The sequence below is a fragment of the Saccopteryx leptura genome, chromosome 1 (assembly GCF_036850995.1).
Source record: "Saccopteryx leptura isolate mSacLep1 chromosome 1, mSacLep1_pri_phased_curated, whole genome shotgun sequence".
NCBI lineage: Eukaryota > Metazoa > Chordata > Mammalia > Chiroptera > Emballonuridae > Saccopteryx > Saccopteryx leptura.
Genome location: NC_089503.1, coordinates 62,035,301 through 62,053,782, shown reverse-complemented (window position 1 = coordinate 62,053,782; position 18,482 = coordinate 62,035,301). Strand labels below are relative to the sequence as shown.

General features: G+C 40.1%; 1 protein-coding gene and 1 non-coding gene across 2 annotated transcripts in view; one reads left to right on the top strand and one right to left on the bottom strand.

The window, feature by feature from the left end:
- Positions 1-18,482, bottom strand: part of ACER3 (alkaline ceramidase 3) — a 141,025-nt gene that overhangs the window by 81,715 nt on the left and 40,828 nt on the right. The gene's annotated exons all lie outside the window — the stretch shown is intronic.
- On the top strand, positions 268-343 carry TRNAG-GCC (transfer RNA glycine (anticodon GCC)). The gene has a single exon. It is a non-coding gene; the product is annotated as a tRNA-Gly (tRNA).

Below are 18,482 nucleotides of genomic sequence, written 5' to 3'. Positions count from 1 at the left end.
AGAAGCAAATGGGCGCTTCTCCTGTGTGCTCTGCTCAGGGATCAAAACCATGACATCCACATGCCAGGCTGACGCTCTACCTCTGAGCCAACCGGTCAGGGCCTGTATTAATATTTTTCAAACTATAACAAAGAGTATTCCAAATTCTACAAATAGCAAAATAATCTGCCTATGTAGAGTGTGAAAATATAAAGTGTGGAGCCAGACAGATTAAAGGTTATATATCCAAACAACAGTTATCAATAGCTTTAAGAAAACCTGTAAAAGGCCCTGGCCGGTTGGCTCAGCGGTAGAGCATCGGCCTGCCGTGCTGGGGACCCGGGTTCAATTCCCGGCCAGGGCACATAGGAGAAGCGCCCATTTGCTTCTCCACCCCCCCTCCTTCCTCTCTGTCTCTCTCTTCCCCTCCGGCAGCCAAGGCTCCATTGGAGCAAAGATGGCCCGGGCGCTGGGGATGGCTCCTTGGCCTCTGCCCCAGGCGCTAGAGTGGCTCTGGTCGTGGCAGAGCAACGCCCCGGAGGGGCAGAGCATCGCCCCCTAGTGGGCAGAGCTTCGCCCCTGGTTGGCGACCGGGTGGATCCCGGTCGGGCGCATGCGGAGTCTGTCTGACTGTCTCTCCCTGTTTCCAGCTTCAGAAAAATACAAAAAAAAAAAAAAGAAAACCTGTAAAAGATGTTGACTATTGTGCCATTTAAGAGAACCCTAGGATTCAAACTAGTGAAAATCTTTATTGATGAACAAGATAAAGTAATTGAAACATTCCTAAATGTACATATAATATTAAATTCAGGTGAGATGTCAATAATATGAAAGTCAGAAATATATATCAAATAACCTGAAAGCAGGGAATTTGGGTAACTTTTGGGCATCCAGATCAGATAAAGATGCTACAACCACTGTATCTCTCTATAAAGCTAAGTAAACATACTAACTAGTAAAGACATTTTTGACTCCTGCAGCTTGAAACTATTACTGCAACTGTGGAGCTACAGCTAGAATTTATAATAAAATACCATGAAAACACGTCACATACCCAGGTACAAACCTAACAAAAGATGTGCAAGACTAATAAAACTCACAGCAGGTTTTCTGGGTACAAATTGATAAGCTGATTCTAAACTTTATATGAAAATTTAAAAGGCCAAGAAGAGCCAGGACAACAACAGAACTGGAGTATTTACACTGTTAGATATCAAGGCCTATTTGTAAGGATAGACAAATAGAAAACAGAACAGTTAAGATTCCAAGAACAAACTAATACTTATAATCATTTGATTTATGACAAACATAGCCCTGCAGTGTAGTATAAAAAGGAAAGTCTTTTCAATAAAGGATTTTGAATCAACTGAATATTAACATGGGGAAAGAAATGAATGTGAACACCAAGCTCACAGTTCTTAAAAAAAATAAATTCCAGATGTACTGCAAATCTAAATGTAAAAGGTAAAACAATACAACTTTTAGAAGAAAACATGAGAGAATATCTTCATGACCTTGGAGTGAAAATGAATTTTCAAATAGGCCATTAGCAACAAAGGCAAAAGACTATAAATTCAGCAGTGGATAGAGCATCAACCCAGCATGCAGATGTTCTGAGTTCCATCTCCAGTCAGAGCACACATGAGAAGCGACCATCTGCTTCTCTGCTCCTCCCTCTCCCCCTTCTCTCTCACAGCCAGTAGCTCAGTTGGTTCCAGCTCCAGCCGCAGGCACTGAGAATAGCTTGATTGGCCTGCGTGTCGGTCTTAGGCACTGAGGACAGCTCAGTTGATTTGAGGATCAGGGGTTGCCGCCCATTGGGGAGCATGCAGGAGTCTGTCTATCTCCCCTCCTCTCACTTAAAGAAAATAAAAAGACTATTAAGTCAAGAAGCTAAGACTACAGAGTCAAACTAAGACTATAAAGTCAAGAAGAAAGAAACAAAATGTTTTTTTAAAAGCTGATTTAAAGAATAGGTATGAAATTGCTTTGTAAATAAAGGGACAAATAAATGTTAGCTAATTTAACTTTACTGAACAATGCACAGAAAATGATCACAGCCGCGGAACCCGAGGCTTGTGGCCTGACTTGGGACCTGGCCGGCTCCTCCCGTGGGTGGAGCCAAAAGCCCAGATCAGGCGGAGTCCCGTTACTGAGCATGGGCACAGTCCCGCCCGGCCTGTGGAGCCAAGGCTTGCAGCCGTCCCATGAGTGAGCTCCTCCTGCAAGGGCGGGGCGAAAGCTCAGAATCACGCGGAGACCTATAGCTGAGCAAAGGTGCTCACCCCTGCCCTCAGGGCCGAGCATAACGCCACTCGCAGGGGCGGGGTGAAGGCCAAGGCCACCGAGGCTTGTACACCCAAGCACGTGATCACAGCCACTCCGTGAAGGAGAGGCGGAGACCACAGCAACAGCCCCAGTGGGCAGGCACCGGCAACGCCCATACTCAAACACCCTAGGCAGCAACAGCAGAGGGAGTGGCGGGCCTGCAGACAGACCACATCTAGGGAACACAGAGGCCACATCCAGTGGACTCCAGTAGCCAAAACCTTCTTTTACACAGACAGAATGAGAAGGCAGAGAAATGCAACACAAATGAATCCAGAGAAATCCCCAGAAAAGGACCTGAATGAGTCAGATATAACCAAATTACCAGATGCAGAGTTTAAAATAACGATTGTTAGGATGCTCAAAGATATTAGAACAACAATAGATGGCCATTATGAACACCTAAATAAAGAGATAGCAAATATAAAAAAGGACATTGAAATAATAAAAAAGAATCAGTCAGAAATGAAAAACACAATATCAGAAATCAAGAACACAATGGAAGGAATTAAAAGCAGGATGGATGAAGCTGAGAATCAAATCAGCGAGTTAGAGGACAAGATAAATGAAGGCATGGAAGCAGAGCAGAAAAAAGAAAAGAGACTCAAAAAGTCTGAGGAAACTCTTAGAGAGCTCTGTGACAACATGAAGAGAAATAACATCCACATGATAGGGGTTCCTGAAGAAGAAGAGAAAGAACAAGGGATAGAGACTTTGTTCAAACATATTATAACTGAAAACTTCCCTCAATTAAGGCAGGAAAACATCTCACAAGTTCAAGAAGTACAGAGAACTCCCATTAAAGAGAAGCCCAAAGAAATCTACACCAAGACACATCGTAATTAAAATACCAAAGCTAAGTGATAAAGAGAAAATATTAAAAGCTGCTAGAGAAAAAAAGACTATCACCTACAAAGGAGCCCCCATAAGGGTGACATCAGACTTCTGAACAGAAATACTTGAGGCCAGAAGGGAATGGCAAGAAATATTCAAAGTAATGCAGAACAAGAGCCTACAACCAAGACTACTTTATCCAGCAAGGCTATTGTTTAAAATTGAAGGAGAGGCCCTGGCCGGTTGGCTCAGCGGTAGAGCATCGGCCTAGCGTGCGGAGGACCCGGGTTCGATTCCCGGCCAGGGCACACAGGAGAAGCGCCCATTTGCTTCTCTACCCCTCCGCCGCGCTTTCCTCTCTGTCTCTCTCTTCCCCTCCCGCAGCCGAGGCTCCATTGGAGCAAGGATGGCCCGGGCGCTGGGGATGGCTCTGTGGCCTCTGCCCCAGGCGCTGGAGTGGCTCTGGTCGCAATATGGCGACGCCCAGGATGGGCAGAACACCGCCCCCTGGTGGGCAGAGCGTCGCCCCTGGTGGGCGTGCCGGGTGGATCCCGGTCGGGCGCATGCGGGAGTCTGTCTGACTGTCTCTCCCTGTTTCCAGCTTCAGAAAAATGAAAAAAAAAATTGAAGGAGAAATAAAAAGCTTTCCAGACAAAAAAAAAACAACTCAAGGAATTCACTACAACCAAACCAAGGCTGCAAGAAATGCTAAGGGGCCTGTTGTAAACAGATCAAAGGAGAAAAAGAATATAGCAAAAGAGGAATACAGTTTTAATGAATAAAATGGCAATAAACAATTACATATCAATAATAACCTTAAATGTAAATGGATTAAATGATCCAATCAAAAGACATAGGGTAGCTGCATGGATAAGAAAACAGGACCTGTACATATACTGTCTACAAGAGACACACCTTAAAACAAAGATGCACATAGACTGAAGATAAAAGGATGGAAAAATACATTTTACGCAAATGGAAATGAAAAAAAAGCTGGGGTAGCAATACTTATATCAGACAAAATGGACTTTAAAACAAAGACTATAATAAGAGATAAAGAAGGTCACTACATAATGATAAAGGGAGCAATCCAACAAAAAGATATAACCGTTATAAATATCTACACACCTAATATAGGAGCACCTAAATATATAAAGCAGACTTTGATGGATTTAAAGGGCGAGATCAACAGCAATACTATAATAGTAGGGGATTTCAATACCACACTAACATCACTAGATAGATCCTCAAGAAAGAAAATTAACAAAGAAACAGCAGACTTAAAGATCAACTTGATTTAATAGATATCTTCAGAACCTTTCAGCTAAAGCAGCAGAATATACATTCTTTTCAAGTAATCATGGTACAGTCTCTAGGATAGACCACATGTTAGGGCACAAAAGCGGTCTCAACAAATTTAAGAAGATTGAAATCATATTGAGCACTTTCTCTGATCACAATGGCATAAAACTAGAAATCAACCACAACAGAAAAACTGAAAAATACTCAAACACTTGGAAACTAAATAGCATGTTATTAAATAATGAATGGGTTAACAATGAGATCAAAGAAGAAATTTAAAAATTCCTAGAAATGAATGATAACAAGTATACATCAACTCAAAATTTATGGGACACAGCAAAAGCAGTCCTGAGAGGGAAGTTCATAGTATTACAGGCATACCTCAAGAAGCTAGAAAAAGCTCAAATAAACAAATTGACCCTGCATCTAAAAGAACTAGAAAAAGAACAGCAAGGAAAGCCCAGAGGTAGTAGAAGGAAGGAAATAATAAAGATCCGAGCAGAAATAAATGACATAGAGGCTAAAGAAACAATACAGAGGACCAATGAAACCAGGATCTGGTTCTTTGTAAAGGTAAATAAGATCGATGAACCTTTAACCAGACTCACCAAGAAAAGAAGAGAGAGGACTCAAATAAATAAAATTAGAAATGAGAATGGAGAAATAACAACTGACACAACAGAAATACAAAATATTGTAAGAAAATACTATGAAGAACTGTACGCCAAAAAACTAGGCAACCTAGATGAAATGGACAAATTCCTTGAAACATACAGTCTTCCAAAAATTAATCTGGAAGAATCAGAAAACCTAAACAGACTGATTACAACAAATGAGATTGAAACAGTTATCAGAAAACTCCCAACAAAGAAAAGTCCTGGTAGATTCACAAGTGAATTCTACCAACTATTCAAAGAAGAACTAACTCCTATCCTTCTCAAGCTATTTCAAAAAATTCAAGAGGAAGAAAGACTTCCAAGCTCCTTTTATGAGGCGAGTATAATTCTGATTCCAAAACCAGGCAAAGACAACACAAAGAAAAAAAATTATAGGCCTATATCCCTGATGAATTTAGATGCTAAAATCCTCAACAAAATATTAGCAAACCAGATCCAGCAATATATGAAAAAAATCATACACCACTATCAAGTGGGATTTATTCTTGGGAGGCAAGGCTGGTACAATATTCGCAAATCAATCAATGTGATTCATCACATAAACAAAAGGAAGGAGAAAAACCACATAATAATTTCAATAGATGCAGAAAAAGCATTTGATAAAATCCAGCACCCATTCATGATCAAAACTCTCAGCAAAGTGGGAATACAGGGTACATACCTCAACATGATAAAGGCTATCTATGACAAACCCACAGCCAACAACATACTCAATGGGCAAAAATTAAAAGCAATACCCTTAAGATCAGGAACAAGGCAGGGGTGTCCCCTTTCACCACTCTTATTCAACATAGTTCTGGAAATCCTAGCCACAGCAATCAGACAAGAAAAAGAAATAAAAGGCATCCAAATTGGAAAAGAAGTAAAACTATCATTATTTGCAGATGATATGATATTGTATATAGAAAACCTTAAAGTCTCGGTCAAAAAATTACTAGACCTGATAAATGAATTCAGCAAAGTGGCAGGATATAAAATCAATACTCAGAAATCAGAGGCATTTTTATACATTAACAATGAATTGTCAGAAAGAGAAATTAAGGAAGCAATCCCCTTTACCATCGCAACCAAAAAAATAAAGTACCTAGGAACAAATTTAACCAGGGAGATTAAAGACTTGTACTCGGAAAATTATAAAACATTGATAAAAGAAATCAGGGAAGATACAAACAAGTGGAAGCATATACCGTGCTCATGATTAGGAAGAATAAACATCATTAAAATGTCTATATTACCCAAAGCAATTTATAAATTCAATGCAATACCGATTAAAATACCAATGACTTACTTCAAAGATATAGAACACATATTCCAAAAATTTATATGGAACCAAAAGAGAACACAAATAGCCTCAGCAATCTTGAAAAGGAAGAATAAAGTGGGAGGTATCACACTTCTGGATATCAAGTTATACTACAAGGCCATTGTACTCAAAACAGCCTGGTACTGGCATAAGAACAGGTATATAGATCAATGGAACAGAACTGAGAACCGAGAAATAAACCCACATTTTTTTTTTTTTTTTTTTTTCTGAAGCTGGAAACGGGGAGAGACAGTCAGACAGATTCCCGCATGCGCCCGACCAGGATCCACCCGGCACGCCCACCAGGGGCGACGCTCTGCCCACCAGGGGGCGATGCTCTGCCCCTCCGGGGCATCGCTCTGCCGCGACCAGAGCCACTCTAGTGCCTGGGGCAGAGGCCAAGGAGCCATCCCCAGCGCCCGGGCCATCTTTGCTCCAATGGAGCCTTGGCTGCGGGAGGGGAAGAGAGAGACAGAGAGGAAGGAGGGGGGTGGGGGTGGAGAAGTAAATGGGCGCTTCTCCTATGTGCCCTGGCCAGGAATTGAACCCGGGTCCCCCGCACGCCAGGCCAATGCTCTACCGCTGAGCCAACCGGCCAGGGCCAAAACCCACATTTTATGGCCAACTGATATTTGACAAAGGAGGTAAGAGCATACATTGGAGTAAAGACAGCCTCTTCAACAAATGGTGTTGGGAAAATTGGACATCTCCCTGCAAAAAAATGAAACTAGACCACCAAATTACACCATTCACAAAAATAAACTCAAAATGGATAAAAGATTTAAATGTAAGCCATAAAACCTTAAGCATCGTAGAAGAAAACATAGGCAGTAAGCTCTTTGACATCTCTCACAGCAATATATTTGCCGATTTATCTCCACAGGCAAGTGAAATAAAAGGCAGGATAAACAAATGGGACTATACCAAACTAAAAAGCTTCTGCACAGCTAAAGACAATAAGAACAGAATAAAAAGACAAACTACACAATGGGAGAACATATTTGACAATATGTCTGATAAGGGGTTAATAACCAAAATTTATAAAGAACTTGTAAAACTCAATACCAGGAAGACAAACAATCCAATCAAAAAATGGCGAAAGAAATGAATAGACACTTCTCCAAAGAGGACATACAGATGGCCAATAGGCATATAAAAAAATGCTCAACATCACTAATCATTAGAGAAACGCAAATTAAAACCACAATGAGATATCACCTCACACCAGTCAGAATGGCGCATATCAACAAAACAACACAGAATAAGTGCTGGCAAGGATGTGGAGAAAAGGGAACCCTCCTGCACTGCTGGTGGGAATGCAGACTGGTGCAGCCACTGTAGAAAACAGTATGGAGATTCCTCAAGAATTTAAAAATCGGACTGCCTTTTGACCCAGCTATACCACTTTTAGGAATATACCCCAAGAACACCATAGCACTGTTTGAAAAGAAGAAATGCACCCTCATGTTTATGGCAGCATTGTTCACAATAGCATAGATCTGGAAACAGCCCACGTGTCCGTCAGTGGACAAGTGGATTAAAAAGCTTTGGTACATATATACTATGGAATACTACTCAGCCATAAGAAATGATGACACTGGATCATTTACAACAACATGGATGGACCTTGATAACATTACACTGAGCGAAATAAGTAAAATCAGAAAAAACTAAGAACTATATGATTCCATACATAGGTGGGACATAAAAATGAGACTCAGAGACATGGACAAGAGTGTGGGGGTTATGGGGAGGGGGCAGGAAAGGGAGGGGGTTGGGGGAGGGGAGGGGCACAAGGAAAACCAGTTAGAAGGTGACAGAGGACAATTGGACTTTGGGTGATGGGAATGCAGCATAATCAAATGTGAAAATAACCTAGAGATGTTTTCTCTGAATATATGTACCCTGATTTATCAATGTCACCCCATAAAATTAATTTAAAAAAAAAGAAAATGATCACAGACTGAAAATAAAAATTTTTGACTAAAAAGTACTGGTCAGGGTCCAATCAGGAGAGAGAACTCACAGAGTAATTTGAACAGGAAAAGTTTTCTATAAAGAATCATTAAGTATAAGATGGAATTGGAGTAATGAGGGATTAGCTAGAAAAAAGTGAAGAGAACTTGACAGAATATAGGAATAGCAGATGTATAGAACAGCCACTACCCCTGAAACAGAAATGGAACTCTAAAAGATGTCCCAGCCAGGGTTGAGATCTAGACCTTGGGTAGTGCATAACCACAACTCACCAAACAGCAGAGGAGTTGCTGTGGTACCACGCCTACACACTTTACTGAAAATTCACCCTTCAGAATTTATCCTTAATCTACTTTTCCCTGGGTTTCAGGGAAAGCTGATCACGTGAAGGGAGGGGGCTACTGCTCACTAGGTGCTGCTGATTGCAGTACTTTGCAGGAGCTGGCACTGGAAAAGCCTCAAACACTGTACAAGACAGGCACTGGATAGGCCACTTGCACATTGCAAGACCCAGGTACTGGTAAAGCCACCAAGCCAACACTCCAGAATGAGGAAGAAAAACCCCTTCATCTTGTGCCCCCTACTACTGACCAAGTTTAATATCCTGCCAGCTGCCAAAGGAAACACTCAAAGGGCCATTTTCACAGAGCATGCAATAAATAGTAACTTTGGAGGTGAGGTGTACAAAATTTGATAACTAGCACAACAAAACTATGTTTTCTTCAATCATACCTAGGCAAAACTATCATTGGTAAAAGTTTCCAAAGCACCAAAATGATAAGAATGGGTGTTTTAAGGTGGTGAAATAATGGTTTTTTTCCTCTTCTTTTTCCATATTTCCTATATATAATGTGGTTATACTGTTTTTATTATTTAAAATTAAAATATTAAAATATAAAGGAATGGTAGGAAATAAAGGCTATTACTTCTGAGGATTTGGGGTACTCATGAAAATTCAATTAAAAGTTTTTTTCTGGAAATAAAAACTACAGATTCATCCATAAACCACACAATAGTGTACTAAAACATTAAAGTTAAAAAAATCATTTTTTTTCCCTACTGGAGAAATCCTATTTGAAGAAAAAAATCCTATAGTAGGGGATTTTCAAAATTCTGAAAACTGAGATTTTTTTTCAAATTTCATTTATTGATTTTAGAGGAAAAGAAAGGGAAAAAGAAAGATAGAAACACCAATCTGTTCTTGTATGTGCCCTAACTGGGGATCAAACCGGCAACTTTTGAGTATCAAGAGGACACTTTTAACCAATCAAGCTATTTGGCCAGGGCAAAAAACTATGATTTTCTCAGTGCTGTTTTTTAAAATTGTTATTTACTGAATTTAGAGAGAGAGGGAGAGAGAAACATCAACTTGTTGTTCCACTTATTTATGCATTCATTGGTTGATTCTTTTACGTGCCCTGACCAGGGATCAAACCTTGTAATCTTCTCATATCAGGATGACACTCTAATCAGCTGAGCCACTTGGCTAGGGCTTCTCAGCACAATTTTTATTTTGTAATTTTGTATTGACATATATTTATCATATTAGATAAATTTGTAGAGGTTATTTTCCATTCAGTGCTTGCTTTAGACTTTATGTGAGCATAATAATTATACAGTAAATATGCATTAGTAAAATAGTGCTTTGCCTTAAAAAAAATGTAAGAAAGAAAGAAAAATGGCATTATGCAAAAGACTACATTTCAAACAATTCTGAATGAAGATACAGTAGGAAGATGCTTGCTCCAGCCTGACAGTAGGTGGAGCCAGTGCATTCAATAGTCTTAGTTCTCCAAAGCTTGGCAGAATATACAGAGCCCTGGTACACCTGGATAGACAATTTATAGCTCAGTTGTATTTACAATTGTATAATCACCACCCAGAGCTAAGGATAAAAAAATAAAAGCATTAAAACCTGGTGAAGCTAAAAAAGTGATCTAGATACTGTTTCATAAGGAGCCCTCCTGCACACAAGAGAGCAAATGAGCTAGAAGAAAGTAGTAACTTGTTTGAGTCTTAAAGAAATCTAGCATTTTCCCCAAAGCATTCTGTCATATATTTTAGTGCATAGGCAAATGTTCAAATAATACTAAAAGTCCCAGAAATTCAGAAGAAGACAGGAAGATCATCTAACTTAACCTCCTTAAGTTACAGTAGGCAATATTTTGTTTATGCCTACTACCACTTTCTAGCTGTGTGAACTTGGGCAACTTCATGCTTAAGCCTTAGTTTCAGGACCTGTAAAATGGGGAAAGATACCCTATGATATTTAAATTATTTAAATAACTAAATATGATTAAAACAATAAATATGACCAAATAATGCACATAAATATCATTTCTGGCCTGACCAGGCAGTGGTGCAGTAGATAGAGTTCTGGACTGGGATGCTGAGGACCCAGGTTTGGAACCCCAAGGTCACCGCCTTGAGTGTGGGCTCATCTGGCTTGAGCACGGGGTTGCTGGCTTAAGAGTGAGATCATAGACATGACCCCCTGGTGTCTGGCTTGAAGCCCAAGGTCACTGGCTTGAGCAAGGGTCACTCACTCTGCTGCAGCCCCTGGTCAAGGCACATATGAGAAATCAATCAAGAATAACTAAGGAGCCACAATGAAGAGTTGATGCTTCTCACCTTTCTCCCTTACTGTCTGTCTCTATCTGTCCATCTCTGTCTCTCTCTCTGTGTCAAAAAATAAATTTAAAAAAATTAAATATAGCCCTGGCCGGTTGGCTCAGCGGTAGAGCGTCGGCCAGGCGTGCGGAGGACCCGGGTTCGATTCCCGGCCAGGGCACATAGGAGAAGCACCCATTTGCTTCTCCACCCCTCCGCCGCGCTTTCCTCTCTGTCTCTCTCTTCCCCTCCCGCAGCCAAGGCTCCATTGGAGCAAAGATGGCCCGGGCGCTGGGCATGGCTCTGTGGCCTCTGCCTCAGGCGCTAGAGTGGCTCTGGTCGCAATATGGCGACGCCCAGGATGGGCAGAGCATCGCCCCCTGGGGGGCAGAGCACCGCCCCTGGTGGGTGTGCCGGGTGGATCCCGGTCGGGCGCATGCGGGAGTCTGTCTGACTGTCTCTCCCTGTTTCCAGCTTCAGAAAAATGAAAAAGAAAAAAAAAAAATTAAATATAATTTCTGATATGAGAAAGATCCACTGAACAATATATAGAAACTTCCACAAACTTGCTATTTAAGAATTAAGTGCCTGGGAAAACCTCCTGTACTTGGACTAGCTCAAAAACAGTTCTCACAAGGGGAGAAAGTTTGCCTTCCAATCCAGACAATATCAAATCAAGTTGTAGGGTACTCTGGCTCACTCAAAGTTAAAAAAAGATCACAAAAAATGTGTGTTACAGTACTAGGTATTCCTTATTAGGTTTTAAGTAAGACTGATATCAGAATAAAAACAGGAAATCAATACAGGCACAGTAAGTCTTCACTTAACATTATTGATAGGTTCTTGAAAACTGTGACTTTAAGTGAAACAACATATAATGGAACCAATTTTACCATCGGCTAGTTGTATAAACAAGAGTTAAGTTCCTATAGCATATTTCTGGTCACAAAAATATCACCAAACTTCTAAGTAAAGACCCAAAACACTTCTAATATTAAAATTGAAATAAATGTGATCTATACATGCATTTAAGAAAGATAAATAAAAACAAGTAAGATAATTCTTTTCAATCCCCTTATTCTAGTTCAGAGTTATGGGTGGCCAGAGCCTCTCCTCGCAGGTCAGGATACAAGCTGGGAACCAACCCTGACCAGGACACCCTTCCATCACAGGGCCACTCATACCTATACCCACACTCACTCAGACCATGACAACTGTAGACACTAGTTAATCTAATGTGCACATCTTTGGAGTGTGGGAGGAAACCACAGTACCTGGGGAGAACTCATGCAGATAAGATGAGAACACGCAAACGCCACACAGATAGTGGCCCAGACCGGAATCAATTTTTTCTCCTCATCAATGTTATAATGAAAGAACATTGAACAAAGCAATATTATTCGAGGATCTGCTGTCTTACTTTAAAAAGTGATAAACAAACCCGAGAGATGACGTCAAAGTAATGGCGGGGTAGGAAGCGATATCGATAAATCTCCCCCAAAACTCAACAAGATCTTCAACCAGAAACAGAAAAACCTATACTTGGAGCCTCCAGATGCTTCGCAATACACCCAAAGGTATGGTCGAGTGAAAAATTGGCTAAATATATAGCCAAACCCCGAAGGAAATAGGGAGTAAGAAATGCTCCGCCTTCCTCACTAACCTAAACAGGGCGGCTTTCTCTGGTAACTGTGAATATAGAAACTGAGGCGGGCAAAGGGGGTGAATAGATCCAGGCCGCGGCACAAACGGCCAAACCAGGCTGTGGCACGGAGATCCAAGCCAAGGAAAAACTGATCCTGTGGCAACCCGGGCAATACAAGCTAACACTCGCGCCAAACCCAAACAAAGAAAGACAAGCGGGGCGGCCATTTTACCCGGTCTCCTGGTCAGCGTGCGCACAGTTAGTGGGCGAGAGATTTCTTCCTAGGCCCCGGGAGTGAGTGCCCGTGTTGCCCCACGGAGAGGCAGGGTCAGAGGCCTTTCTGTGGGCCGAGGGCAGAGTCTCTGGGCAGCCCCAGCGCCCTGGGAAAGCCACGCATGGGAGGGAGTGAGAACTAATTCCAACGGTGGAGATTTTCTGTGCTGGAGGGGGTTTCACTCAGAGGGAAACGCGGCCGGCCTCATATCCTGGTTTGCGCGCGCAGATAGTGAACGAGAGATTCCTCCGAGTGCCTTGGCAGTGCATGCCCGTGTTATTGCACAAGGGGGCAGAGTCAGGGGCCTTTGTGTGGGCCAAAGCGGAATCTCGGGCTGCCCCAGCGCCTTGCAAAAGCCGCGCATGGGGACGGAGCGAGACTCAATTCCAACGCTGCAACTTTTCCCTGTGGTTGGGGGTTTCACTCAGAGCGTGAGACTGCTGGCGGGATATCCTGGTCTGCGCGCGCAGACAGTGAGTGAGAGTTTCCTCCAAGCGCCCCGGAAGTGGGCGCCCGCCTGTGTTACCGGTCAGAGTGGCAGAGTCAGAGGTCTTTGAGTGGGCGGAAAGCCCGCCTGATTATGCTAGCAGCTCTGACTGACTGAGCCTTACCCAGAGCCCTGTGCTGAGTGGAAATAGAGTGGGGAGTTGCCAGCTCTTTGAGCCTCTTACTATCCAGGCAGAGGCAGCAACAACCCCATAGCTGGATTATCAGGCTACTAATTGAGGAAGGAAAGACTAGGAGAAAGGCTCCAGGAACACGGACTCTCTCACTGTCGGAGCCTATAAATGCTAATGAGCCTCGACTGCCAACGAGACTAAAGCACAATACATGACATTGCCATAGAGACTTATCAACTGCAAACCTCTACCTGAGCGTGCCAAAGGGGCAGAACCCGGGGTACAGAGTCACCGACCAGGAAGAGGGAGAGAAAAGAAAAAGCAAGAAGATAACCTCTCAAAATCAAGAATAATCTGCAGACTTTATAACCTATCCCATTTTATTATATTTGTTCGTTTGTTTCTCTTATCTTCATTCTTGATACTTATTTTCCTCCTCCAATTTGGCTGATTAACTCTCTGCTGGTCTTACTCTCTCCTCTCCTTGAACCACACTACCCATAAGTGTTACATCTCCCATTATCTTTTCTCTTCTCTTCCTTTCTCTCTATGAGGGTTGCACTCCAAAACCCTTAACTCTCTTTCTCTCTCTCTCTCTCTCCTTTCTTTTTTCTTCTTTTAGTGGTTCCCTCTTTTTTTCTCTCTCTCTCTTTCTTTTCTCCCTTATATTAGTTTCTTCCTTTCTCCTTTACATCTCCTCTCATTCAAACCTCAATAACAAACAAATTATCTTATCTGGGACTCAAACTTATGTTTGTGGCATTTTGGGGAGTTTTTACTTCACCTTTTTAACTCACTAGCAGTGCTCCCATCCCTGGCTCTCCATTTTATCTAGTTCTTGTTCCACTAAATACAATAGTAATTTTTTAATTTGTCCCCCCATTTTTCCGTTTTCCTCTTATTCCTCTCACCATAACTCTTAGACAACCAACACCTAAAAGCAAATCATTTTATTCTTGACCCAAATTTTTTCCTTATTTGCTTTTTGTGGGTCCATACGCTCTTTTTTTTTTCTTTTTTTTTTCTTTTTTCTTTTTTTTCCTTTTTTTTTTTTTTTTGCCCCTTTATTACTTTTCCCCAATCCAGGCCCTCCATCACAGGCATTGTTTGTTATAATTCACAGTTTACCACAAGATTTTCTCAAGAAAGAGGGGAGAGGAGAGGAGAGGAAAAAAGGAGGGGGGGAATAATTTCCTTTTTTAAAAATTTTTATTTTATTTTATTTTTCTTTATTTCATTATTAATTTTTTTTTAAAAAAACAACTCTTTTCGATTTTTTATTTTTTTTTTATTTTTTAAACTTTTTATTCTTTATTAAATCTCATTAATACTATCAACAAAACCACCCTCAGATGCCATTAAGGAAGAGAAAATCGAATATCATGGATACAAAAGAAAGAGAGGTAACACAGCTAGATGAGGAAAAATCTATGGAGAAAAAATTTAATATATTGGAAACCTTGGAGCTAAATGACAGAGAATTCAAGATAGAAATCCTAAAAATCCTCCGAGATATACAAGAAAACACAGAAAGGCAATTTAGGGAGCTCAGAAAACAACTCAATGAACACAAAGAATATATGTCCAAGGAAACTGAAACTATAAAAACAAATCAGAGATGAAAAACTCAATTCACGAGCTGAAAAACGAAGTAACAAGCTTAGCTAATAGAACAGGTCAGATAGAAGAGAGGATTAGTGAAATAGAAGACAAGCAACTTGAGGCACAACAGAGAGAAGAAGAAAGAGACTCAAAAATTTAAAAAAATGAGATAGCCCTACAAGAATTATCTGACTCCATCAAAAAGAATAACATAAGAATAATAGGTATATCAGAGGGAGAAGAGAGAGAAAATGGAATGGAGAACATACTCAAACAAATAATAGATGAGAACTTCCCAAGCCTGTGGAAAGAACTAAAGCCTCAAGTTCAAGAAGCAAACAGAACTCCGAGTTTTCTTAACCCCAACAAACCTACTCCAAGGCATATCATAATGAAATTGACACAAACCAACAGCAAAGAAAAAATTCTCAAGGCAGCCAGGGAAAAGAAGAATACAACATATAAAGGAAGGCCCATTAGATTATCATCAGATTTCTCAGCAGAAACTCTACAAGCTAGAAGAGAGTGGACCCCAATATTTAAAGTCCTGAAAGAGAGGAACTTTCAGCCATGCAAACTATACCCATCAAAGCTATCTTTCAAATATGAAGGAGAAATAAAAACATTCACAGATACAGAAAAGATGAGGGAATTTATCATCAGAAAACCCCCACTCCAGGAATTACTAAAGGGGGTTCTCCAATCAGATACAAAGAACAAAAAAAAAACAGAGCCACAAGTAAAAGCTCCAAGAAGAACACAATAAAACCAAATTTAAACTGTGACAACAACAAAAAGAAAGAGGGGGAGAAGATGGAGATTAACAGTAGCAAAGGACGATGGAGTGCAAAAGTACTCACAAAATAGTTCGCTACAATGAACAGGGTAGGGACCCTTTTCATTACTCAAAGGTAACCACCATTGAAAAAACCACCACAGAAGCACATGAGATAAAAAAGATAGCAACAGAGAAAAGATGTATGGAATACAACCAAATAAAAACAAAAGATAGAAAAACGAAAGAGAAGGATCAAACAAGACACAAAACTAACAGAAAGCAAGATATAAAATGGCAATAGGGAACTCACAAGTATCAATAATTACACTAAATGTAAATGGATTAAACTCACCAATAAAAAGGCACAGAGTAGCAGAATGGATTAAAAAAGAAAATCCAACTGTATGCTGCCTACAGGAAACTCATCTAAGTAACAAGGATAAAAACAAATTCAAAGTGAAAGGCTGGAAAACAATACTCCAAGCAAATAACATCCAAAAAAAAGCAGGTGTAGCAATACTCATATCAGATAATGCTGACTACAAGACAGGAAAAGTACTCAGAGACAAAAATGGCCATTTCATAATGGCTAAGGGGACACTGAATCAAGAAGACATAACAATTCTTAACATATATGCACCAAACCAAGGAGCACCAAAATATATAAGACAGCAACTTATTGATCTTAAAACAAAAACTGACAAAAATACAATCATACTTGGAGACCTCAATACACCGCTGACGGCTCTAGATCGGTCATCCAAACAGAGAATCAACAAAGACATAGTGGCCTTAAACAAAACACTAGAGCACCTGGATATGATAGACATCTACAGGACATTTCATCCCAAAGTGACTGAGTATACATTTTTCTCCAGTGTACATGGATCATTCTCAAGAATTGACCATATGTTGGGCCACAAAAACAACATCAGCAAATTCAGAAAAATTGAAGTTGTACCAAGCATATTTTCTGATCATAAAGCCTTGAAACTAGAATTCAACTGCAAAAAAGAGGAAAAAAATCCCACAAAAATGTGGAAACTAAAGAACATACTTTTAAAAAATGAATGGGTCAAAGAAGAAATAAGTGCAGAGATCAAAAGATATATACAGACTAATGAAAATGACAATACGACATATCAGAATCTATGGGATGCAGCAAAAGCAGTGATAAGAGGGAAGTTCATATCACTTCAGGCATATATGAACAAACAAGAGAGAGCCCAAGTGAACCACTTAACTTCCCACCTTAAGGAACTAGAAAAAGAAGAACAAAGACAACCCAAAACCAGCCGAAGAAAGGAGATAATAAAAATCAGAGCAGAAATAAATGAATTAGAGAACAGAAAAACTATAGAAAAAATTAATAGAACAAGGAGCTGGTTCTTTGAAAAGATCAACAAAATTGACAAACCCTTGGCAAGACTTACCAAGGAAAAAAGAGAAAGAACTCATATAAACAAAATCCAAAATGAAAGAGGAGAAATCACCACGGACACCGTAGATATACAAAGAATTATTGTAGAATACTATGAAAAACTTTATGCCACTAAATTCAACAACCTAGAAGAAATGGATAAATTCCTAGAATACAACCTTCCTAGACTGAGTCAAGAAGAAGCAGAAAGCCTAAACAGACCTATCAGTAGAGAAGAAATAGAAAAAACCATTAAAAACCTCCCCAAAAATAAAAATCCAGGCCCTGACGGCTATACAAGCGAATTTTATCAAACATTCAAAGAAGACTTGGTTCCTATTCTACTCAAAGTCTTCCAAAAAATTGAAGAAGAAGCAATACTTCCAAACACATTTTATGAGGCCAACATAACCCTCATACCAAAACCAGGCAAGGATGGCACAAAAAAAGAAAACTACAGACCAATATCTCTAATGAATACAGATGCTAAAATACTAAACAAAATACTAGCAAATCGAATACAACAACATATTAAAAAAATAATACATCATGATCAAGTGGGATTCATCCCAGAATCTCAAGGATGGTTCAACATACGTAAAACGGTTAACGTAATACACCATATCAACAAAACAAAGAACAAAAACCACATGATCTTATCAATAGACGCAGAAACGGCTTTCGATAAAATACAACACAATTTTATGTTTAAGACTCTCAACAAAATGGGTATAGAAGGAAAATATCTCAACATGATAAAGGCCATATATGATAAACCATCAGCTAACATCATATTAAATGGCACTAAACTGAAGGCTTTCCCCCTTAAGTCAGGAACAAGACAGGGTTGTCCACTCTCTCCACTCTTATTTAATGTGGTACTAGAGGTTCTAGCCAGAGCAATCAGACAAGACAAAGAAATAAAAGGCATCCATATCGGAAAAGAAGAAGTAAAGGTATCACTTTTTGCAGATGATATGATCCTATACATCGAAAACCCCAAAGAATCCACAAAAAGACTACTAGAAACAATAAGCCAATACAGTAAGGTCGCAGGATACAAAATTAACATACAGAAGTCAATAGCCTTTCTATATGCCAACAATGAAACAACTGAGAATGAACTCAAAAGA